Consider the following 26,780-nt stretch of genomic DNA (forward strand, 5'->3'; position numbering starts at 1 on the left):
GTGAGTTTGATATTGATTTTATTTATAATTTCAATATTATTAAATTATATTCAAGGCATGCTCTTGTATTCACTTATCTATATGTATATAATTAGTTAAATGCCAAGTACGCTCCTTTGCTGCATATGTTATTGAATTTATTTGTGGATGTTGGCTTATGATGACTTGGAACTCTGTGTGTGTGCGTGTATTGGCGTGAGTATGTTGTGAATATGGATATAGGTAAGACAGGTAGTCACGGCTAGAGCTTAACTCATTGAGACCCGATCCTTGTATATAGATAAGTCGGAGTGAGCATGGCTTTGAATTAATCTTGCTGGCCCCGCACTTAGATTATTAAGCAAAAGTCCTGCTTGAGTTGATCTCGCTGGCAGGTATTGCATTAAAAGAGCTGTATAGAGAATCAGCTCTCATATATGTATTGATGTGGCACATGGGTACATACATGATCCAAATTATCTTTTGTGCAAATATTGGTTGAATTGTTTGAACTATGTGAACGTGTTGCATTTCATACATACGAATGCATTAGATTGAGATAATTATAGAAATTATATTTAAAATCAATATCTTACTTTCTGAGTCGAATGTTCACTCTTGTTCGACTATTATTCCTTAGGAGATAGGTGACTTTATTTGTAATTAACTTGCTTTCTTTTCCCACAAGTTTAATCAGAAAATATTTTGATTTGCTTTTATTGTCTTTTATTTAAATCTAGAACTCCTCATGGACTAATAGTTGTATTTTTATTTGGGTTGTAATATCTTAGTTCTTGTAACGCTCTCACTTTAGGTAGTCCATATATTCTATTGTTCCGGTGACTAATGTCTGTCCAGACAACCAAAATGTCTAGAATTATACTTAAACTAGAGTGATGAGTCATAAATAATCTAAATAAAGGTTAAGTAAAATCAAGTGGAAATCAAAGAAATGAAATGTAAATAGGTTAAAGGAGCCGAGGCTCCGGCGATGGATAACCCTAACAGGAAACGTCTGTGAATACAGTTACCAACTCCAGACTCATGTGGAACTCTGTGAGATAAATATTTGGGACTTAATTGAAGGATTAATGGTGTTTAATGACAATAAAAGTGTCATGGGAATGTAAGAAAAATTATGCCAATCGGTAAAGGTAATTAAGATACAATGAACACTATGAATGACATTTTGGTAGCCAAGAATTTAAAGGAAAATGAAGTTGGGAAGCCTTGGAAGATTGACCAACTAACTTTAGTGCTAAACTCTTGCTCCTTCTTCTTCTGATGGTTAAAATAAAGTGATTTAAAATAGAATTACATGATAAATGAGGAAATTGAGGGATGTATGCTTGACAAGAAATCTAGCCAGCTCTTGTAGAAGTAGGATTGGAAGTGTTTAATTGCAAATAAACTTGAAAACTTGCTTGAGTATGATTAGTATGCTTAATTAGTATGTGTTGAATGAACCTTGAATTGGGAACTAGGGTTTTGAGTAGAAAATTAGGGGTTTATTAAATTGTTGGTTAATTGATGTTTTTGAGGCCAATTAATGACCATTTGATGTGGTTTGACCTTAAAATGGAGTTGGTTTTAGAGTTGAAATGCTAAAAGGAGAAGTGCTCCTTTGTGCTGAAATTCTGGACTCTGAGTCCAGTAGGTTTAGACAGTCACAAGTAGAGTTATATAGCTTCAATTGGTGTAAGGCAAATTGAAAGTGAAACTTAGGACATAATGCCACATTTTTTATGAAGAGACACTACTCAAAAACCCAATACAAAGTGACCTAAAATTGGCTTGAATCTGGGTAGCCATATGCTAGACCTGGAAAAATGACTATATGAATAGTGAATGTTCAAATGGCCATAACTCACTATAGGAAGCTCCAATTGAGCTGATTCTTAAACTCATGAAAAGCTTAAACATAGTAGAACATTTTTCGTGAAGATTAGGAATCCTAATTCTGACCCTAACCTAATCAAATTGCTAACCAAATTTAGCTCAACAAAACTGCTAGAACCAAACTGACAAAAAAATCCTGGACATTGACCAATCCGACTAGTTGTGGTAAAAATACCATAACTTGGGCTACAAAACTCCAAATGAAGTGATTCAAAAAGAAAATTAAAGTTAAAACATTAAGGAATAACTTTGTTGAAGAAAGGTTGGCTAAATTTCTACTGTAGATTGGCCTAATGTAACAGTAAACTTAGGTTATAAAATCTGAAATTTTTGAAATACTCTTAGAATGACTTGATGTATAGTTGGCAATTAATGCCAACAACTTAATGAACCAAAATGTGGGATGAACATGAATTTGGGATGAACATGAATTTGGGACTTGTGTTCCCATTATATATGGCATAACCAAGATTTAGCATGAATTGTGTTATGAATAGTAACCATAATGACACAATGTAACGAACCAATACCTAAGATACTAATGTGCCCATGTATGCCCAATTTTATGATTGATTTGGAGAGGTTAGCATGCCAATAGAGTTCTGACTTGCAATACTGCTTATGGCTCCTGCCATTATGTGATTTTTGGCTATTATTGTCATTTTGTGACTTATGGCTTCTAGCTATTTTGTTACTCTTTGATACACGTGACTTTATACCCCATTGATGTTATGACTCTTTAGCCATTCTATTGCATACCTGGCAAACACTATATGATCGATGGTGTGACGGCCCGTGATACTTGATACCCAGTGCTAGATTATCCATTTATCCAGTCCAGTCAATTTGTATAGGTTACTTTGGCATTAAAATAAGTCCTAAAAATTCACTAATAAATAATGAATAGAAAAAAAACATTAAATTAAATATATTACAAATAGTTATAAAAAATACATCATGTGTGGCATAATAGTATAATTTCTTTAATTCTAATTATTTAGTTTATTTTTATATTATTATTGCACCACTAATCATTATGTTTAGCGCGTCGCTTTTAGCCACGCGTAGGTACTGGAGACCAGGAAAGAGAGCCCAGTAGACCTTAGACCGAGAGTTAGAGATTTTGATCTGCACAGTTTTTAGAGTGTCACCTCTTTGCAATTTATATTTTGGTAGAGTCCACTAGCTTTGTATTTTATTTTTGGACTTTGTAATTAATTATGGACATGTAATGTAAATCATAAATTTGTACATTAATTTTGTACATTATGTAAATTAATAATATTTGAAAATTTCCTTTATGAATTGTTTATAAATGAGTATGATTGAATGATATTATGGATTTGGATTGAGAAGGGAGATGAAATGATTGATTGAAAAATATGAGATGAAGTTTGAGATTGTGAAAAATTTGTATCATTGAAATTATTGTTGAGATTTTAAACAGGTGGGAAATCATCAAAATGTTAATAAATTAGGGGAGACTCCGTCAATTTCTTCAATTGAATAATTGAACTTAAATTAGCAAAATTAAATTTAATTACTAGAAAATGTAGTAAGATAAGATAAGGTACTTTGGTACAAAGTGTGACATGCCTTGTTCGGTTACACTATAGACTGGGTAAGGGGTGTTACAATTCTAGAGTTATAAAATTAATTATGTGAGATTGCATGGATATATGAGATATTTATTATTAATGATGGAGGGAGCTGAGCTCCCAAGTCTTGATATATGTAATTTAAGGATTGTGAGGGTGAGCTGAGCTCCGCAAATTATTGACATTATTTGTTTACAGATCGGGTGAGTTAATGCTGCCTGTTGAATAATCTAATTTATGATTGGATGCTATTCATTTATTTTCTTAAAATTGGGGTACCTTAGTGGGCTTTATGAATGGATTAGAAATAGTTAGGCTTACTATTGGCTCCGGAGGCCTTATACTAACCTAAGTCTTGGTGTCGGTTCAGCTCAGAAATAAGGTATTGACCGTCTTTATTATTACTATTATTACCACAATATTTTATGACTAAATTGTAAAGGTTTAGGACTCAAAGATGAATAGTAATTTGCTTGTTTTATTATTGATGAAGGATTATAAGATTATATACACAACAGTCTTTGTATAAGATTACAAGAAGATCATAATAATAACAGACAAATATACAAATGAATAAGTTAAACTTATAATGAATCAAAACTGGATGAAAAAGTATTAGGTTGTTATCCGAATACCCCTCCTCAAGCTGACGACGAGGAGGACAGAAGTCGTAGCTTATCTTAGTGTTTAAGAAACAAACATTGGCCTAAAGGTTTGGTCAGAATATCTACAACTTGATCCTCAGATGAAATAAAAAGAACAACAATAGTGCCATGAAGAGCCTGTTCACGCATAAAATGATAATCCAACTCTGTGGTTTGTGTGAGCATGGAACACAGGGTTGGAACTGAGGTATATGGCATCGATGTTGTCACACCATAAAATAGCAGGCTGAGAAGTTTGAAACCCAAGCTCAGACATGAGAGATTTAATCCGCATAATTTCAGCAGCAGCATTGGCCAACGCCTTGTCCTCACTCTCCAAAGAGGACCAAGTTATCATCGATTGTTTCTTGGCCATCTAAGAAATTAAGTTTCAACCAAGATACACACATAGCCATTAGTAGAATGATGATCGTCAACATCACCACCCCAGTCACTATTAGTAAAGCATAGCACCTCCAACGAGGAATCGTTGGAGACACAAAGACTATAAGACTTCGTGTGTTGGAGATAATGCAATAATCTCTTGATAGCCTACTAATGAGCTATGGTAGGATGATGCATAAATTGACATAGCTTATTCACCGCAAAAGAAACATCAGGCCTCGTTAATGTAACATACTATAAACCACCCATAATCTATTGGTAAAGAGCACCATCCTTAAAAAGATCACCCAAAGTTTTAGAGAGAGGAGGCAAGGTAGCCATAGGAGTTTGACAAGGTTAGCAATTGACCATAGATGTCTGAACCAAAAGACCAGTGATGTATTTGTGTGGGTTAAGTAATAAACTAGAGAATGTATGGGTAAGCTCCAACCCCAAGAAATAATGCAACTGACCAAGATCCTTAACTGAAAAAGTGGCACTAATTTGAGACAAAAACCAGTGAAGCTTCGCATCATTAGAACAAGTAACAAAAATGTCATTGGCATAAACCAATATATACAGATGAACTGACCCCATCATTAAGTATAAACAATGATGAATCGGCCTTGGAAGCAATAAAACCTAGTTTGATTAAGAAAGCAAAAAGCCATGTAAACTGAGCACAGGGGGCCTGTTTCAGTCCGTAAAGAGGCTTGCGTGATTTATAGACATAATTGGGAAAATTAACATCAACAAACCCCTCAGGCTGCTCCATAAATATGTCATGATTGAGGAAGCAATGTATAAAAGCATTCGAAATATCCAACTGACGTGTAGACCAGCCGTAACTTATAGACAAAGTAAGCATAGTGCGAACGATGGTCCTTTTGACAACTAGACTAAAGGTCTCACTATAATCCAATCCATTTTGTTATGAGTAACCCTTAGTAATAAGCTATGTTGTATGCCTACCCACTATACCATTTGAATTTCGTTTGATTCTATATATCCACTTATTGCCAACATTATTGTTATCCACAAGTTTAGGGACCAACTCCCAAGTTTGATTTTGTAAAAGAGCATCAATTTTGTAACACCCCTATGTTCAGTAGTGCGTTCTACTGTTCCGGTGACAGTGTCTGTTCGGACAGCTAGGATACTTGGAATTATATTTAAATATTAGTGTGGAGACATAAAATAATGAAATAAAAGAAAAGAAAATACAAGAAAAACGAAGAAAAAATAATAGCAATGAAATGAAACTAAGTTAAACGAGCCGAACCAGTAGCGATGGGTGACCGCACTGGGAAGTTACGGCGATGACCGTTGACTAGCCCTGGACCATGGGGAACCCGCGAAAATATTTTCGAGACATAATTAAAGGTCTATCGAGGTATAATTGACATTGAAAATATCAAAAAAAATTTAGTAAGTCAGTACAAATAAAAACAAAAATTTAAGAAAATCGGCGGGACAAGGATTAAATCGGTGTTACTGAAAAAGTTTGAATTTGACCCGAAGAGGGGCATTTTGGTCATTTGACACCTAGAGTTGACTTTTGACCTAAATGTCCATGAAAAATAAGTGGTATTATATTTTGAAAATTTAATGAAAAATGAAGTTCAAGATAACATGTAATTTAAGGGAATTGTAGGGCATAATTACAATTAAAGGAAATCTTAAATTAATCAAATTTTTAATTGTGATTAGTGGGGCATTAGTGGAGTATATAAGGACTACTAGGATAGATTTTTTCCACTAAAAGATTCATCTTCTTCTTCATTCTTTTTCTTTATCGAATGTGATTTTCCTCCAAGCTTCCTCCATGGCCATTCATGCATAAGCTCAAATTTACCATGATTCAAGCCATATTTCTTCAAACTCCCTTCATTAAAAGTGGTGTATACCCCTTGGGCAGCAATAAGGGAGTAAGAAAGACAAGTTTTGGTGGAGTTTTGAAGAAGTCCAAAAGAGGTAAGTGGTTATTTTCAATTCTTGTTTCATTAAAAGTGTAACCAAGGTTGTGGGTAGTTGAATTATAGAAGAAATTTGAGGTTTAATGAATTATTGGTGATGGAGCATTTTGGCAGCCATGAAACCTCACCATGAACAGCTTGTCCTGGCATGTAAATGGTTGTTTGGATGTTGATTTAAATGTTTAATTGTATTAAAGTTGAATTCCATGTGTTAAGTTTGATTTATAAGCTTGAAAAGTGAAAATAGAAGTTGATGGGTATGTGTAAACTTGTGGCAGCCTCATGAAGAAGATTGAAGTGTTTAAGTTCATGAAATATTGTTGAATTATGTTGCTTATGGTGGTAGCATGTGTATGTGAATAATTGTTTGGATTTGGACATGTAAATGGGGTATGTTCATGTGGTTAAATTATTGTAATTGGACTTTGAAAATTCTGAGTTATAATGTGTATGTTGAGAGTGATTACAAGCTGCCCAAAATGACCAAAATGTGATGTAAAGTGTGTTAATGTTATGGTGCCAAATCAGAATTGGCATGAAAGGTAAACTTGGTAAGTATTGAATGTGTAATTGGTAAGTGTTGAATAATGTGTAACAGGGCAGTGTACATTTTAGCTCAGAACCTTAAGTGTGTGACTTTAATTGGTATGAGACCAATTGGAGGTGAAACTAGGCACAAAAAGTGTCAACTTTCATGAAGGAAGCTTACCTAAATTCTGCCTAGAAGGTGATTTGAAAAATGACCAAATCCGGATTAGTGACTTGAAAGCCTGAAAATTGACCATTTGGGCAGCAGTTAGTGTTTTGGCCATAACTCACTCAAAACAGGTCCAATTGACCTAAAATTTTTGCCATGAATAGTTTAGACATATATCTACAATTCTTATGAAGACACCAAAGCCCAAAAATGACTAGAACCAAGCCAAATAGCTTGCACAAGTTCAGGTACCAAAACTGGCTGAACCAAAAGTGACCTAAAAATGACCTAAGCCTACCATTTTAGTGCATTCTGTCCAGCATTGGTAAATTGACTATATCTTGGTCTGCACAACTCAGAATGACCTGAAATTTGTCCCCGCATGCAATAAAACATAGACCTACAAGTTTGTAGTTTGGACCAAAACCCGAAAACCTAGGAAACTAGGTAATCCAGCTAGGTCAAAATAGTATACCAAAATCTGGTAAATTGCAATAAAATGCAATACACTTGAAAATGAATTTGGTAACATATACCAACAGTATAGGGCTATAAAATGTGACATATTGGTAACATTGGAATTGACTCACTTAGAGTACATCAAGAGTCAACATTATAGGTTGACTAATGAAATGAATTGAAGAGAATAGTACCAAAAAAATTTAAATATTGGATTTTATGGTTGGAAACAAATTCATTGAGTACTGAAGTACTTTAAATTGTGTGTTTCAGTTGATAAGGATATTGAGAAGCATAAAGAACATTGAGTCAAGGCATAGGAGCGACTCAAATCAGGTTTGTGCACAACTAGTTTTTAACTGATTTTGTTCTGAATATTTCATATGATTAAATAAAGCTATTTTCCTTATGTATTATATTGATCAAGTATTGGATTTAATTCAATGATTATTGAAATTATTATACTATGTATGAATTTAGCTTTGTGAAATGGTATTTCCACAAGTATTAAGCATTGTTGTGAATTGAATAAATTATGTTTTGAAAAATTGTGATAGAACATGTTTTGAATTGTGATGGGCAATTTGCATAGAAAAATGCAAATTTATGATTTGAATTGTGATGAGCATAAAAATTATTGGATATTGGAATTGACTTTGAATCGAATTGTATTGTGATTTATGCTCATTAAAAGGATTGCGATATTGTTTTATATTTCACTATAGATGCTTGACTAGGTTATTATCCGTCTCTCTCTCATTTGTTGAGAAGACAATGGAGTTATTTGTGTTTTGATTACCATGGTACGTGCACAGGCTTAGATTTTCCTCTTATTAGAGGTTAGATCTAAGTTTTATGTTATGGCCCTTTTGGAAGATTCATTAATGTGGTGTGTACTGTGCACGATGATTCGACCTCTCCGACCATAAGGAGTTAGAATTCGATTCGACCTCCCCGACCATAGGGAGTTAGAATCACCCTAAAGATGGCCCTTTCGAATTAGTCTTGCATAGTTAGTGAGATAAAGAATGGTTTTTGAGATAAAGAATGGTTTTTGAATAGTAAAGAATTGTGATTTCAATTATGATTTATGTATAATTGATTTTATTAGAATTAATCTTTATTTCCAATAAATTGTTGGAATTATCTTAAATGGTTAGTTATGATTTGATAAATTGAATTTTGTGATCAAAGTCATTTTATACAAATGATTTATATTATTGGCAATGAATATTTTGAGTTTTGGAATTTGATGAGTATCCAGATTTCCAAATTATTTGTTGTAATTTTTGTTAAAGTATATTGTACTATGTTTTAAATTATAGTTGTGCACCACTGAGTTCACCACTCAGCGATAGCTTTGTATGCTGTTGCAGGTGAAAAGAGCATAGAGCAGTTGAGTAAGCTTCTTTGAAGACACATTCAGATCAGCTCCAGGTATATCATAGGTATACCCATGTACATAGGTTTTGATGTATGCATGTAATAATATGTATGTAAATTATTTGAGCAGTTGTTTAAAAACTCTTGTAAAATATTTTGGTATGTAATTAAATGTAAATTATTGTAAATGTAAATTTGAGATTTCATTTACTTGAATAGTTTTGTAATATTAATTTTGAGTCTTGTAATCAATGAAATGTTTCTTTTTTGATGAGGTTGGTTTGAAAATGAATTGATTTGATTATTGAGATTTGAGTAATGAGATGAAATGAAGTTTGTTGGAGTTGTATTTGAGAAAACATATTTGGAGTATTTTCCTTAGCAAGATTGAAGAACTGTTTTCTCAAAATACAGCCGGCACTCTGTCGAAATTTTGAAAAAAATTTTATAACACCAGATTTTAATCGATTATTTAAATTTCACGAAAATTATTTTAAAATCCCTTGTAGTATATCTAATGGGTTATTGATAGGCGAAGTACGGTAAATCATTAGGTATACTACAAGATCATATTACATCTTACGGGGGAGTAGGGTGTGACAAATTTTACAAGTCATTGCCTCATGCCATTCAGGATATGAGTGAGCCTGATTAAATGCCTTCGGTTCATATTGAAGATAATTAATGGTTTTGGTGTTGAGATGAGCCTGTCATTGGTTCGTTGTGATGGAGCGTAATGTCATAGGATGTGTGAGAAGGAGGTGTCATAGGCTAATTTGAAAGAGGATAATTGGAGAAATCAATGAAAAGATTTATGGAAGGATGCAGAGGCAGGGGATTAAGTGGATTATTTTGAGTATCTGAAGTAGATAATATCAGTAAGGGAACAGGTTGTAAGGTAAGTTGTTGAGGTGGAGATGGAGATGATGGTGGCATATTTTGAGCTAGAGGTGGAGATTCAGTGCTGTTATCAGGAGATAGAGGTGGAGAAAAATTAGGACACATATTTGAATTCTCAGTAAAGGCTATATAAGAATGGGATTGTCCATTCAAAACAAGCCAAGGTGTCGCATCTGATAAGGATTGGTGAATGGGCAAAGACGTTGCATTTGAAATTTTAAATTTGAAATTTTAAATGGAAACAATTTCTCTTGAAACTTAACTTGACGAGCTAAATATATTCTCCCACTAGTTGGATCAAGGCAACGATAGGTAGCATGATAAGGACTCTGACCAAGATTGACACACAGCTGAGTACGATAATGGAATTTGTGTCTGTTATATGGACGTAATAATGGAAAAATCATACAGTCGAATGGTTTAAGATAATGATAATTGGGAGAACGTTTGTTTCTTAAACATCGAGACATGCTATGACTTCTATCCTCCACATCGTCAGCTTTAGTGGTGGGGGGTGGTATTCAGATAACAACCTGATACTTCTTCATCTAGTTTTGATTTATTATAAATATTAGATATATTTCACTAATATTTATTTAATTGTTAAAATTTTATAATTTTCATATTTAATAATTCTTAAATTTTTAAATATTTATTTAATTATAAAAATTTAAGAAACATATCAAAAAAATTTTGAATAATATATATACATATCAAGTAATTTCATTGAATTCTCTTTATTTTTTAATAATTACTTATACAATTTCTTTAAATTATTAATTTATATATCTATCTATATATATAAAATAGGCAGAGTGTTTTATGATATTGCCATGTGAACATATTTACTTTAAAAGTTGCCACATGGCTTTTACTATACATAGATTGTCAGGCTTTATAATTATAGTAAATTTGTAATTATTATCTTTTATGCTAAGTATTTCATTCTGTTTTTTATTTAATTATCTTCTCATTTTCTTTTTAAGTATATTTATTATTGCTATTTTTACTTCAAATTTCATGACTAAATGATTAAAAATATTAAAAATATTTAATTAATATTTATTTAATTATTAATTTGTTTATAAATTTCTTATTTACTATTTCTTAAACTTATTAATATTTATTTTATTATATAAATTTAAGAATTATATAACTTAAAACTAATTAAAAATAATTATATATTGAATGATATATATATATATATATAATGAATTTTGAAAAAATAAAATAAATTTTATTTATATAATTATGTATTTATATATATGAGATGTAAAATAATAATAAAAATAAAGTAGGCAAAATTTTTCGTGATGTTGCCATATGAATAAATTTCCTCTAAATGTTATACCATATAAAGTTGTCATATTTTATAATGATAATAAATTTATAATTATTATCTTTTATGTTTATTATTTAATTAAATTTTGTATTTGGCCCTTCGGAATTCCACATTGATTGTGGACAGCATGCGTGTGTGGCTTATGTCACACCTTACCCCTCTATAAGGCATAACATGATCCCGTAGAATACCTAATGAACTACCGAACTTCATCTACCGATAACTTATTAAGTACCCTATAAGGGATTTTAAAACAATTTTCTTACTTTTATAAGTGGTGAGCATTTTCTAATAGCTATTAAAATCATTTATTCGAAGATTTAAAACTAGTAAAAATTTTTATCCCATTTTATTTTTTCGCAAATTTTATAAAAATTTCAGCAGAGTGTCATCTGTATTTTGAGAAAACAGTTCTTCAAATACCTGTATAAAACACTTCCAAAGATTTATCTCAACAACTTCATCAATTTCACAACCATCCCAACCAATTTTAATATCATTTCTCAATTTCCAAAATTCAACAATCATCAAAATACTACCAATTAATTTCATTCAAATTAAAATAAAAATATTTCCATTCATATTTCATTAAAGATAAAACAATTTATATACAACATTTCAAAAATTTACATTAAGAGAAATCCAAACCAAAATTTATCACAAGTTTTATATAACTTTATACCACTTTTATACAACTGCTCATAATTAATTTTACATGTCCATATAGTTACATACATTTACCTGCATCAAAATAATTTTTACAATCAGGGTATAAAATATACCCGATAGACTTCAAGGCAGGTAGCTCCTCAATCCTCAGCAGCTTACTCTGCTGCTCCTCTAGTCTCTATATCTGCGACAACAATAACAGCCATCGCTGAATACTATGACTCAGTGGTACACAACATACTAAAATAATTTTTATGCGAAATTTAAATCATATTTATTCAAAAATTAAACTGAACATGAAATATAAATTCAAAACATGATTTATAAGATTTTAATCCAAACAATTTCATTGCAAAAGTCTCAAAATAAATTTCATAAAAATACACAATTATATCATGCCATTCGAAACAAATATCATCTCAATAGCCAGAGGCTAAGGAGAAGTCACATCACAACGCTAGCTAGCTCAAATATATGGAACTCATTCTATTTCTTCTTCTACTTACACACACCTCAACACTTTAGCCAGAGAAGAAATCAAAATTCGAAACTGATTTCCCCCATTAGTCATGCTAGTGAGGTGTTCAAATATATGGTTATGACACTGTGGTTTCAAAACTTATCTTAACAATTTACTAAACATGTATTGTCATTTCAAACATACACAAATAAACTTTCAACAATTCAAAGCAAAAGCATAATACACATTTCATGCACTTTGTAAATGAATTTTAAAGCATATTGATGTTGTGCATAAACCTTAAGCGAGTCGCCTCTTGGCCTTGACTCGATCCCTCGGGTTCTTTCCCAGTATTCTTTTCCACTGAAAAACACATTTTCACAGTGTTTCAGTATCATAACTCATCATAAATCCAAAAATAAATTCAATTCTACTTATACCTAGCTTTAATATACTAAACTTGACGTTCTTTTAGGCAAAATTTGCAAATTTTTAGTTTTGATGTCCTATGTTGCACTGTTCCATTGGTCATGTTGCTGTTAGAATTGGGCTAAGTTTTCTTCATAGAAATTGTTCCTTATTATCTTAACTTTATTTTCCTTTTTGAATCACTCCATTTAGAGTTTTTTTAGCTCAAGTTATAGCCATTTGAATCATGGCTGCTGGATTAGACTTAACTCAGATTTTTTGAGCAAATTCTCGGTTCTTACAGTTTTAAGTCACCAAATTTGGGTGACTAGATAACTTGGTTAAGTGCATAATTTGGGTTTGTGTTCTTCATGAAAGTTTTAGGTCTATATCTCACCTTTCTACTGGTAAAATTTCAAGTCATTTAGACCTGCCTAGCCCAAGTTATGGCTAAGTGAACAAATACTGTTCATTTGGTCATTTTTGTACAGGACAGAATACCTAAGTCCGGATTTGGTCAATTTGTTCACTAGGTTTTAGTCACTTTTTGGGCATGATTCCTAAATGAAAAATGTGTCAGTTTGTGTCTAGTTTCATTCCCAATTGGCTTCACACCAATTACGTTGGTAAATTTTCAGTTTTGGTCCCTGAAAGGGACCTTGGTTATGCTGTCTGCATACTGCCCACATCCAATCCGAATCTCCACTCAATTCCAACACTTCCAACATACCCCAATTGGTCACAAATGACCATTTCTCACCTCAAACAAGGTCAAACACACCATTTGACCACTTCTCCAAATTTTTTTCTTCCAAACCCTAGGTGCCAAAACCCTAACTACACTAATTATTACATTTAACTAAATCAAAGCATATCAACATCACTTCCACACTCATATAAGTTTATCTACACTATTAATTCAAGAAAATTCATACATTACCATGGCAAACCCTAGCTGACCGAATTTACTTCTAGTCCTCCACACTTGCTTTTATTTCATTTTAATCATATTTCTAAGTTCTTTATGCTATAAATACATTAATTAAACTAAAAATTTGATGTTGAATCACTTACCTTGAATGCAGAATTTTAATCTTCCTTTCCTTCAATTTTTTTCTTCTTTCTTTCCCTTGGACCTTCTTTTCTAGTTGCCCAAACAAGTTTTGTCTATGGTAGATAACTTTTCTATGGTGGAATTTTTGGTTCTTCAAGCTCAAACAATGAGCTTCAATGGAGTTTTGTGGAGAGGGAGAGTTGAGAGAGGGAGGACGGCAACTTTGAAAAAGATGGACCTTTTTTTTTTCTTTTCTTTTTATGAATTATCCTTTAGGAAGACCATAAATTAAATTAAATAAATTTTAATTATAATATTTATTACATCATGCATGATGTCATCACTTTTCACTTTTCCCTTTTTCTTTTTTTTTTTAATTTATTTTTCCATTAGTTCTTTAATTTAATTCCTAATTCTGAAATTTTCTTTTCTCAGATTTTATTTGACAGTCAGGTTAGGAGTCAGCTCTAGGGGTCAATTGACTAAATTGCCCCTCACCGGTTAAACCTGGTTTGCAAATAATTCAATATTTCTTCTGGATCCCTAACCTAATTATTTGACCTGCTTAACATTTCTTTTTTTTTTGGATTTTTTCTTTTCCACTGTGTTCGCAATAGTCCTCAGGACCGCAGCGTCACATTTTACGGTTCAAAATTTGAGTTTAAATCGACTTCGCAATCCTTCCTAAGAAGGTCATCCATCACTGTGACTCTCGGCTCATTTAACTTATTATGTTCTGTTTTTCTTATTTATACTTAACTAATTGACAATTAATAATTATTTATATTCATGGCTTATCTAGTTGTCTTAGATGTGGTTCTAATCTCCTTAATTATCTGGACCGACACTGGTCACCGAAATAGTGAAATACACCAGGCTATGCAAATAGGGGTGTTACAATTCTCCCCCCCCCCCTTAAAATAAATTTCGTCTCGAAATTTTTCCTAGTAATCAGTCTCTGAACAGCTGTGGGTGCTGTCTCCTTATATCCTCCTCTCGTTCCCAAGTAGCTTCTTAGCCCAAATGATGGTTCCACAGCACTTTTACCAGCAATATCTGCTTATTCCGTAGCTGCTTCACCTCATAAGCCAGAATCTCTATGGGTTCTTCCTCATATGTGAGGTATGGATTCACCTCAATCTCTTCTAATGGTAGTACATGAGATGGGTCAAATCTATACCTCCTCAACATAGATACATGGAAGACATTATGTATCTTTTCCAACTCTAGAGGTAGTGCTAAACGATATGCTAAAGGACCCACTCTTTCCAGAACCTCATATGGCCCAATGAAACGAGGACTCAGTTTTCCCTTTCTGCCGAATCTCATAATTTTCTTCCAAAAGAAAACCTTGAGGAATAATTTCTCACCCACTGCATACTCAATATCCCTTCTGTTTAAATCATTGTAGGACTTCTGACTGTCTGATGCAGTCTTAAGTCGATATCTGATCAATCTGATTTTCTCCTCTGTTTGCTGAACAATTTCTGGCCCAATCATCTTTCTTTTGCCTACCTCATCCTAACACAATGGGGTTCTAAATTTTTTTCCATACAAAGCTTCATATGGAAACATCCCAATTCTTGATTGGTAGCTGTTGTTGTAAGCAAACTCAATCAAAGGCAAGTGTGTGTCCCAACTGCCCTCAAATCCAATCACACAAGCCCGTAGTATGTCCTCTAAGATCTGAATTACCCTCTCAGACTGGCCATCTGTCTGTGGGTGGAATGTCGTACTGAAGTTCAATCTAGTTCCTAGGGCTCTTTGAAGACTACCCCAGAATCTAGAAGTGAACCTAGGATCTCTGTAAGATAAGATGGATACTGGCACTCCATGCAGTCTTACTATCTCATCAATGTACAATTTGGTCAATTTTTCTAAACTGTAGTCCATTCGTACTGGCAAAAAATGAGCAGATGTGGTCAGTCTGTCAACTATGACCCATACTGCATCATGACTCTTCTGTGTCCTCGGAAGTCCCATAATAAAATCCATAGTTATTCTTTCCCATTTCCATTCTGGTACTGGTAGTGGATGTAACAAACCAGCTGGTACTTGATGCTCTGCCTTCACTTGCTGACAAGTTAGGCATTTGGAAACAAACTCTACCACATCTCTTTTTATGCCCATCCACCAGTAATGCTCCTTTAGCCCTATATACATTTTTGTGCCACTAGGGTGCATGGCAAAATGAGACTCATGTGCTTCCTTCAAAATGATCTTCCTTAAATCAACATCATTAGGAACACATATTCTGCTCTGGTGTAGCAGTAGACCGTCATCTCTAATGGAAAATTCTGGTTTCTTGTCCTGCTGGACTTTTTCTAACAGCTTCTAATACTTCTGATCATTCTGAGCAGCCATTTTGGTCTGATCAATCAACACTGGCTGTATATGCCATGCAACTGCTGTCTGCCCCTCATCATTAATCTCTAAGCTGGCATGTAATGATCTCAACTCATGTACCATAGACAAAGGAGTAACCCGTAGACTTGCCATAGTCTTGTGACTTAAGGCGTCAGCCACAATATTAGCTTTCCCTGGCTGATAGTCTATCAGACAATCATAGTCTTTTATCAACTCTAACCATCTCCTCTATCTCAAATTCAACTCCTTCTGAGTGCCCAAATACTTCAAACTCTTATGATCTGTATAGATGTAACAATTTTTCCCATACAAATAGTGTCTCCAAATCTTAAGAGCAAACATTATAGCTGCAAGCTCCAAATCATGTGTCGGATAATTCCTCTCATGCGGTTTTAGCTGGCGTGATGCATAGATAATGACATTTCGATCTTGCATCAATATACAGCCTAACCCATTATGAGAAGCATCACTATAAACTGTGTATTCTTTACCTGGGGTAGGTAAAGTTAGGACTGGAGCCTCAGTCAAACACCTCTTCAATTCATCGAAACTCTACTAGCATTTATCCATCCACTAAAATTTCACATCTTTTCAAAGTAACTTAGTCAATGGAGATGCCAACATAGAAAATCCCTTCATAAATCGACGGTAGTATCCAGCTAAACCCAGAAAACTGCGAATCTCCGTGATATTTCTAGGTGGCCTCCAATTAAGGACTGCTTCTATCTTACTTGGATCTACCTTGATGCCCTCTACCTATACTACATGCCCCAAGAAAGATATTTCTTTCAGCCAAAATTCACATTTCGACAATTTGGCATATAGCTATTTCTCCCTCAAAGTCTGTAATACAATCAGCAGATGTCTATCATGCTCTTCTGCACTCCTCGAATAGACAAATATATCATCTATGAATATCACAACAAACTGATCGAGGTATGGTCTAAAGATAGTGTTCGTTAGATCCATAAAAGCAGCCGAAGCATTAGTTAACCCGAATGGCATGACCAAGAACTCATAATGGCCATAGCGGGTTCTGAAAGCAGTTTTAGGAATACTCTACTCTTATACTTTTAGCTGATAATAACCTGATCTCAAGTCAATTTTGGAGAACACAACTGCACCCCTCAACTGATCAAACAAGTCATCAATGCGGGGCAATAGATATCTATTCTTTATTGTCACCTTATTCAACTGTCGATAGTCAATACATAACCAGAAAGTGCCATCTTTCTTCTTAACAAACAACACTGGCGCTCCCCAAGGTGACACACTAGGGCGGATAAAACTCTTATCAAGCAGCTCTTGCAACTGTACTTTCAACTCTTTCAATTCTGCTGGAGCCATTCTATATGGTGTTATGGAAATTGGGACCACTCCAGGCATAACATCAATCTCAAACTGTACCTCTCTTTCTGGAGGTAATCTTGGCAATTCATCAGGAAACACATCCGGAAAGTCACATACTGTAGGGATGTCCCTCAGTGCTAGACTCCCCACTTGGATGTCTATCATATGTGCCAAGTATGCTTCACACCCCTTTCTGATCATCCTTCTGGCTAGTGCAGCTGAAATGATGTTTGATGGCAGTAAATGCCTCTCCCCATGTATTACCACATCACCGTACAGTGGGAGACCAAATGTGACTATCTTTGGTCTACAGTCAATCATGGCGTGATGCCTGGCTAACCAATTCATGCCCAAGATGATATCATAATCTCTAAAGGGCATTTCAATCAAATCTGACAGAAAAACATGTCCTTGGATCACCAAAGGACAGTCTCTATAGATTCTGTTGACCTGTACCTCTTGTCCTAACGGACTAGTTACTAGCACTTCAAAACCCATTTTGACACACAGAACAGCAAGTGAACTAACTATGCTAGCACTAACATACGATTGGGTTGAACCCGGATCAAACAACACAAATACTTCTTGATCAGAGATAGAGAATGTACCAACTACAACATCGAAATTCTCAGCCTCTTCTCACTGTCTCATTGTATAAACCCTGGCTGAAGCACTTCCTTGTGCTGACTGACCAATAGTGCCCTGACTGCCAAAATCAGTGCCTCTACCTCTGCCTCTTCCTCTGCCAACCGGTTGTGAACCTTTGGGAGTAGGACTCTGAATAGATCCTTCTACTATCATAGGAGCTGGACCGAATCTAGGAGCACTAGTGCAATCTTTAGCAAGATGGCCCTTGCCTCCACAGTTAAAGCAGGCTCCTGTTGCCCAATAGCATTCTCCCCCATGAATCTTGCCACAAGTCTCACAGGGGAGGGGAGGTTGTGAACTCCTGCTCGACTATTGACCAGACCTAGGAGGTCTCTGTCTAGAGAATCGGCCCCTTCCAAACCTTCCACCTTGACCTCTGCTAGGTCCACCAAATTTCTTCCTCTTCCCAGAAGTACCACTAGGACTTGGCTCTACTGACTTTTCTCCTATATCTTTCTCTGATTTCTCGGCTTTCTCTGATTTTTTTTTTGCTGGGGTCCCTTCTGATTCAATTCTTTTCAACTCAAGTGCTTGAGAGATGAGCTCTAAAAAATTACTATGTCTGAATCCCACAACTTGCATCCTCAAACTGGGCTTCAAACCCATCTCAAATCTCTTACACCTTTCCTTGCCAGTAGAAAGGAGACTCCCAGCATAGTGGCTTAAGCGGGAGAACTCCCTCTTATATTCAGCCACTGTTCTGTTGCCTTGTTTCAAACTCAGAAATTCTTGTAGTTTCTGATCCACATATGCATCTGGGACGTATTTCTGTCTAAATTCTCTGATGAAGTCATCCCAGGTCAGTACTGGTGGTTCAGCCAAGCTATGTGGGATGGTCTTTCATCAATCATACGCATCCCTTTGCAGTAGTGACACGGAGTATTCAAATTTCAGCTCATTTGGGCAGTGCAGCTTCTTGAATACTCTGTCCATTCTTTCAAGCCATTGCTCTGCCTCTAAAGGGTCTACTGTACCCTTAAATTTCGTAGCCCTATACTTCAACAGCTTATCATATTGTTTAACTGGGGCTTGAGATTGCACTACAGAAGTCTAGGGTGGAGCTTGAGCAGGCATACCCCCAGCCATTTGTTGGAACATCGCAGCCATCTGCTGTGCGAACTGTGCAGGAAACTGCGGCATTTGTGGGGCTGGTGCCACTGACTCACTGATATTTTGTAGAGCTGGGGCTTCCCCTTGTGCCTCAGCTTTAATAGATTGCTCAACTGAGCGATCCTCTTCTTCCATAGCAATCTGAAGTAGGATATCTCCTAAACAAGTAACACATGGAGATTTCCCTATGTTAGTTCATATTTATGATGTAATGCACTGTATGTAACAAATAAGGACATTGAGCAGTTGTACTTAACAAGAAAAGACACAAATTCACAAGTTAAAACTTACTTCAAAAATTTGCTCTGATACCACTAAAACATGTCACACCTTACCCTTCTGTAAGACATAACATGATCCCGTAGAATACCTAATAAACTACCGAACTTCACCTACCGATAACTCATTAAGTACCCTACAAGGGATTTTTAAATAATTTTTTTACTTTTATAAGTGGTGAGTATTTTCTAATAGGTATTAAAATCATTTATTCAAAGATTTAAAACTAGTAAAATTTTTTATCCCATTTTATTTTTCCGCAAATTTTATAAAAATTTCGGCAGAGTGCCGTCTGTATTTTGAGAAAACAGTTCTTCAAATACCTGTAAAAAATACTTTCAAAGATTTATCTCAACAACTTCATCAATTTTACAACCATCCCAACCAATTTCAATATCATTTCTCAATTTTCAAAATTCAACAATCATCAAAATACTACCAATTAATTTCATTCAAATTAAAACAAAATATTTCCATTTATATTTCATTAAAGATAAAACAATTTATATACAACATTCCAAAAATTTACATTAAGAGAAATCCAAACTAAAATTTATTATAAGCTTTATACAACTTTATACCACTTTATACAATTGCTCATAACCAATTTTACATGTCCATACATTTACATATATTTACCTACATCAAAATAATTTTTACAATCAGGGTATAAAATATACCCGATAGACTTCAAGGCAGGTAGCTCCTTAATCCTCAGCAGCTTACTCTGCTGCTTCTCTAGTCTCTATATCTGCGATAGCAATAACAGCCATCGCTGAATACTATGACTCAGTGGTGCACAACATACTAAAATAATATTTATGTAGAATTTAAATCATATTTATTCAAAAATTAAACTGAACATGAAATATAAATTGAAAACATGATTTATAAGATTTTAATCCAAACAATTTCATTGCAAAAGTCTCAAAACAAATTTCATAAAAACACACAGTTATATCATGCCATTCGAAACAAATATCATCTCAATAGCCAGAGGCTAAGGAGAAGTCACATCACAAGGCTATATGGGAACCCATTCTTTTTCTTCTTCTACTGGCACACACCTCAACACTTCAGCTAGAGAAGGAATCAAAATTTGAAACTGATTTTCCCCATTAGTCATGTTAGTGAGGTGTTCAAATATATGGTCATGACACTGTGGTTTCAAAACTTATCTTAACAATTTACTAAACATTTATTACCATTTCAAACATACACAAATAAACTTTCAACAATTCAAAGCAAAAGCATAATACACATTTCATGCACTTTGTAAATGAATTTTAAAGCATATTGATGTTGTGCACAAACCTTAAGCGAGTCGTCTCTTGGCCTTGACTCGATCCCTCAGGTTCTTTCTCGGTATTCTTTTCTACTGAAACACACAGTTTCACAGTGTTTCAGTATCATAACTCATCATAAATCCAAAAATAAATTCAATTCTACTTATACCTAGCTTTAATTTACTAAACTTGACGTTCTTTAAAATTTGTGTTTCGGGTTACTATTCACTACACTATTCAAGTCAATTTGTTGACTTTCTAAGGCTTAATAGGTATGGAAATTCTAACTATACTCACATACCACATTTTGGTCACCAATTTTGTTGGTTTTGGTTGTTTTCTCAAAACTGAAGTCTTTTAGGCAAAATTTGCAAATTTTCAATTTTAGTGTCCTATGTTGCACTATTCTATTGGTCATGTTGCTGTTAGAATTGGGCTAAGTTTTCTTCATGGAAATTGTTCCTTATTATCTTAAATTTATTCTCCTTTTTGAATCACTCCATTTGGAGTTTTTTAGCTCAAGTTATAGCCATTTGAATCATAGCTGCCCGATTGGACTTAACCCAGATTTTCTGAGCAAATTCTTGGTTCTTGCAGTTTTAATTCACCAACTTTGGGTGATTAGATGACTTGGTTAAGCGCATAATTTGGGTTTGTGTTCTTCATGAAAGTTTTAGGTCTATATCTCACCTTTCTACTAGTAAAATTTTAGGTCATTTAGACCTGCCTAGCCCAAGTTATGGCCAATTCATTTGGTCATTTGGTCATTTTTGTACAGGGCAGAATACCTAAGTCTGGATTTGGTCAATTTGTTCACTAGGTTTTAGTCACTTTTTGGGCATGATTCCCAAATGAAAAATGTGTTATTTTGTGTCTAGTTTCATTCCTAATTGGCCTCACACCAATTAGGTTGGTAAATTTTCAGTTTTGGTCCCTGAAAGGGACCTTGATCATGCTGCCTACATACTGCCCACATCCAATCCGAATCTCCACTCAATTCCAACACTTCCAACATACCCCAATTGGTCACAAATGACCATTTCTCACCTCAAATAAGGTCAAACACACCATTTGACCACTTCTCCAAATTTTTTTCTTCCAAACCCTAGGTGCCAAAACCCTAACTATACTAATTGTTACATTTAACTAAATCAAAGCATATCAACATCACTTCCACACTCATACAAGTTTATCTACACTATTAATTCAAGCAAATTCATACATTACCATGGAAAACCCTAGCTGACCGAATTTACTTCTAGTCCTCCACACTTGCTCTTATTTCATTTTAATCATATTTCTAAGTTTTTTACGCTATAAATACATTAATTAAACTAAAAATTTGAAGTTGAATCACTTATCTTGAATGCAGAATTTTAATCTTCCTTTCCTTCAATTTTTTCTTCTTTCTTTCCCTTGGACCTTCTTTTCTAGTTGCCCAAACAAGTTTTATCTATGGTAGATAACTTTTCTATGGTGGAATTTTTGGTTCTTCAAGCTCAAACAATGAGCTTCAATGGAGTTTTGTGGAGAGGGAGAGTTGAGAGAGGGAGGACGGCAACTTTGAAGAAGATGGACCTTTTTGTTTTTTTTTTTTTCTTTTCTTTTCTTTTTATGAATTATCCTTTAGGAAGACCATAAATTAAATCAAATAAATTTTAATTATAATATTTATTGCATCATGCATGATGTCATCACTTTTCACTTTTCCCTTTTTCTTTTTTTTTTTTTTATTTTTTCATTAGTTCTTTAATTTAATTCCCAATTCTGAAATTTTCTTTTCTCAGATTTTATTTGATAGTTAGGTCAGGAGTCAGCTCTAGGGGTCAATTGACCAAATTGCCCCTCGCCGGTTAAACCCGATTTGCTAATAATTCAATATTTTTTTCGGATTCCTGACCTAATTATTTGACTGGCTTAACATTTCTTTTTTTTTTTGTGATTTTCTCTTTTCCACTGTGTTCGTAATAGTCCTAAGGACCGTGACGTCACATTTTAAGGTTCAAAATTTGAGTTTAAATCGACTTCGCAATCCTTCCCGAGAAGGTCATCCATCGCTGTGACTCTTGGCTCATTTAACTTATTATGTTCTGTTTTTCTTATTTATACTTAACTAATTGACAATTAATAATTATTTGTGTTCAGGGTTATCTAGTTGTCGTAGATGTGATTCTAATCCCCTTAATTATCCGGACCGACACCGGTCACCGAAATAGTGAAATACACCAGGCTATGCAAATATGGGTATTACAGCTTATATGGAAATAAGGACCTTGTTAAAATTTTCATGATTTTAACAAGTGTCTATTTCCATCACTAAGCTATGTGTGTGTGTGTCTATCTCTTGACAAAAAAAAGGCGTGACATTAAGTGAAAACAAAAGGTGAGATTGAGTGTCTCAGTGTGGCCCTGATTGAGGTCCGTGAATGGGTCGGGTGTGTCGAGAGGCTAGTCTTTTGAGATCTCACATTAGTTGTGGACAGCGTGCGTATGTGGCTTATATGAAAATAAGGAATTTGTTAAAATTGCTATGATTTTAACAAGCTTCTATTTCTATCACTGAGTTGTGTGTGCATGTGTCTATCTCTCGATAAAAAAAATAAAATTTTTATTTAATTTTCTTTTTAAGTATTTTTAGTATTACTGTTGTTACTTCAATTTTCATAACTAAATAGTTGAAAATATTAAATATATTTAAATAATATTTTTTAAGTATTATTTTTTATCAATTTCTTATTTAATATTTCTTAAACTTTTTAATATTTCATTTTATTATAAAATATAAGAATTATATATCTTAAAACTAATTAAAAAATGATTTATCGAAATATATATATATATATATATATATATATATATATATATATGTGTGTGTGAAGAGAGATAAATGATATAATTATGTAATTATGTATTTATATATGAGAGAGATAAATGATATAATTATGTAATTATGTATTTATATATGTATGAGATATATAATAAAATAAAATTTAACATAATATAGGAATTGTATGTATCATTAATTTGAGGCTATTAATTTTAGTAACAAATTTAATATAATTATTACACCTTAATTTTATTAAAACAAATTTTTTATTCAACTAAATTTTGCTAATTTAAAATACATCATATATAATAGGATACATTAATATTATAGTATCATTTCCCGAGTTCTATTTTTGTAAATGTACACATCAAGTCCATATTTAATCTTTATTTTGTACTATTAAAATTATTTATTAAAAGCTTTAAATTTAATATAATTAATTGATTATTATAATTTTAAAGTAATAAAATATTTTCTAAATGTTTTTTCAATCACATCAAAATAAATATTTTTAAAAAAATTAATTTTTAATTAATTTAACTTTCCCAATACAATTTCAAATAGAATTTTATTCATCACGTGCAATACTGTGCTATACAAATAGCTTCCAAATCTATCATTTTACAAACTATAATTATTAGGATATCAATGATAACTCCCAATCAAATAATATTTTATTAAATAAAATAACAATCAACAATTTTTATTTTAAACTTGACCAAATTTTGATTATATTTGATATTGAATTATAACTTATATATAAATTTTATATTTATATATTATATTTATTAGTGAAAAATATTATATTGTGTCACGTTTTCTTATAAAATAATTTTAATCATTAATTATAATAGCTTTATAAAAAATTATCTATTATTAAAAGTTCACTTAAATATACAAGTTACTCTCTATATAGTCAATATAGTTTTTTCCTAAAAAGTTGAAAACTACTCTTTAAGTCTTCACTATTGTACACACCATATTTTAGCCGGTCAATAAATTCTTCATTTGGCAAAAATAACAATTGAAGCTTAATTAACATGCAATTGGCTGATTCTATAAGCTATGACGAAGTTTTAATATTAATTAATTTCATGTACTCACAAATTTTAATTTTTTTAATTGAGGTCTGATCTCAATAATACTGGTTTCAATTGTCCAAGTTTTAATTGAAGCCTGATCTTAGGATTGCCTAAACTCAATAATACTGGTTTTAAATTATTTCGTTTTAATTGATGTCCAATCTTAAGATTACTCAATCTCAATCAAGCTCAATCCTATATACTTGTCCAAGTTTCAGTTTTAATCAAAGTTTGAGTGCTGATTATCCTATCTCCGAGCTTAACCTCATTCTTGTTTGAGTTTCAGTTGGTTTTAAATGAAGTTTGATTTCCTAGTTTAAGTTCAATTTCCGTATGCAAATTTCTCGATCTAATAATATTTTGCTTTAATTTTGTTGCAAGCTTTAATTTAAAGTTAAAGCCTGGTCTTAAGATTATCTGATCTCAATAAAGTTCAACTTCATATTTCATTTGTTTCAATTGAAGTTCACTTTTGTTTTAAAGTTCGGTCTCTTTATGCTGTTGATCTAATCTCAATAAAGCTCTATCATGTTCAAACAAGTTTAAATTGACTCATCTTATAACTATCTGATCTCAGTTAAAATGTAAAGGTTGGAAAGCATAAAGTGTTAAAAGATCTATCTTAAAGAAGAGACATTTTATTCAACCTTTCAAAAATTTACAAAAGTTAATTAATGGGCTGGTCTTTCCCAGCCCAAGCTTCAGATACATTTACACTATCCTCCTCTCGCTAGCTCTCACCCTCGCCCTCAACACACGGGGCGAGTTTCTCAAGCCAAGAAAAGTCTTTTTGAGGGTAGCGCATGAGTAGCTCGGTTAGGAGATCGCTGTGAGCCTACACATAGGCGCCAACTTCTTTCTCGAGGCCTTCATTCTCTTCGCTTTCAGCTCCTCGAAGAACTTAGCCAAGTCAATAGCTTGGTTTGCCTGAGCATCCTCCAACTCCTTCCATAGCTGAGCCATAAGCCCCTCAGAAGATCGCACTTGTTGCTCGAGCTCTTGCACTTGAGTATTGACAGTAGAGAGTTGGGTCTTGTAAGTTAAGGCCTCATGGACTACCGTCGACATCTCTCTCCCCAAGAAATTAACCTTTTCCTTAACCATGTGCTGGCTAGCAACCATCTATAAGCTCAGGCTCATGGATTGGTAGAGGAGATCTTCAATGCTTTTGAGAGCCATCAGGGTTCGGTCTTTTGGGAAGCATATAGTAGCACCGGTGACTCAAGCAAAATCAATATTCCCCCTCACTGTATGATTTCTCTCTAAAGAACTTAGTAAGTGCCTTAGGAGAGTGGTCATCTGGATGAACCCGCTTGCCCATAAGAGTCGCCCTTAGGAGTTGTAGAGACCCGCGATTTAAGCATGGGCGGACCTAGAGTAGGAGCTGGTCTCACGTCAGCTATTTCATTTTCAACTTGGGTTGGGGAGCTCGTTCCTTCCACCCAAGATCGTTTTTGGGCTTCTAGCTCAGCCCTGACAGTAGCAGCAGTGGCTTTCTTTTTCTCGAGGACTTTCTTGGCGAGCTCTCTTTTCCTTTTTTGAGCTGCCTTGTCAGGATTGCCTCCCACTATATCTGCAAATAAAAAGAAAGTTAGTGAGATTATATTGATCATAAGACTTGGGACAAGGGGTTTTACCCTTTCCGAGCCTGAGATCAGAGAGCTGGAGTGGAACGCTCTTCTAGGCAATCGTATTCATAAGCCATCACTTCACCTCGATTGAGATTACATCCGAGCATAGGTAACAATGAGTGTCTACCTGGCTCTTCAGCTTAGTGACTACTGACTTTTCGTCCTCGTTGAGAATGATATTTTCTTGGGGCCTCACGGCCAGATAATTCCAACTTTGTGGAATACCCTCGAAGCCACAGGGATCTTAACTCCGCAGAATGAAGAACTAATCTTTCTAGTTCTTCAAGGAGGAGGGGAGTTTGGCAAAGAGCCCACAATTCAGCTTTGCCTAGAAGAACCAATAATCAT

The sequence above is a fragment of the Hevea brasiliensis genome, chromosome 2 (genome assembly GCF_030052815.1).
Source record: "Hevea brasiliensis isolate MT/VB/25A 57/8 chromosome 2, ASM3005281v1, whole genome shotgun sequence".
Taxonomy (NCBI): domain Eukaryota; kingdom Viridiplantae; phylum Streptophyta; class Magnoliopsida; order Malpighiales; family Euphorbiaceae; genus Hevea; species Hevea brasiliensis.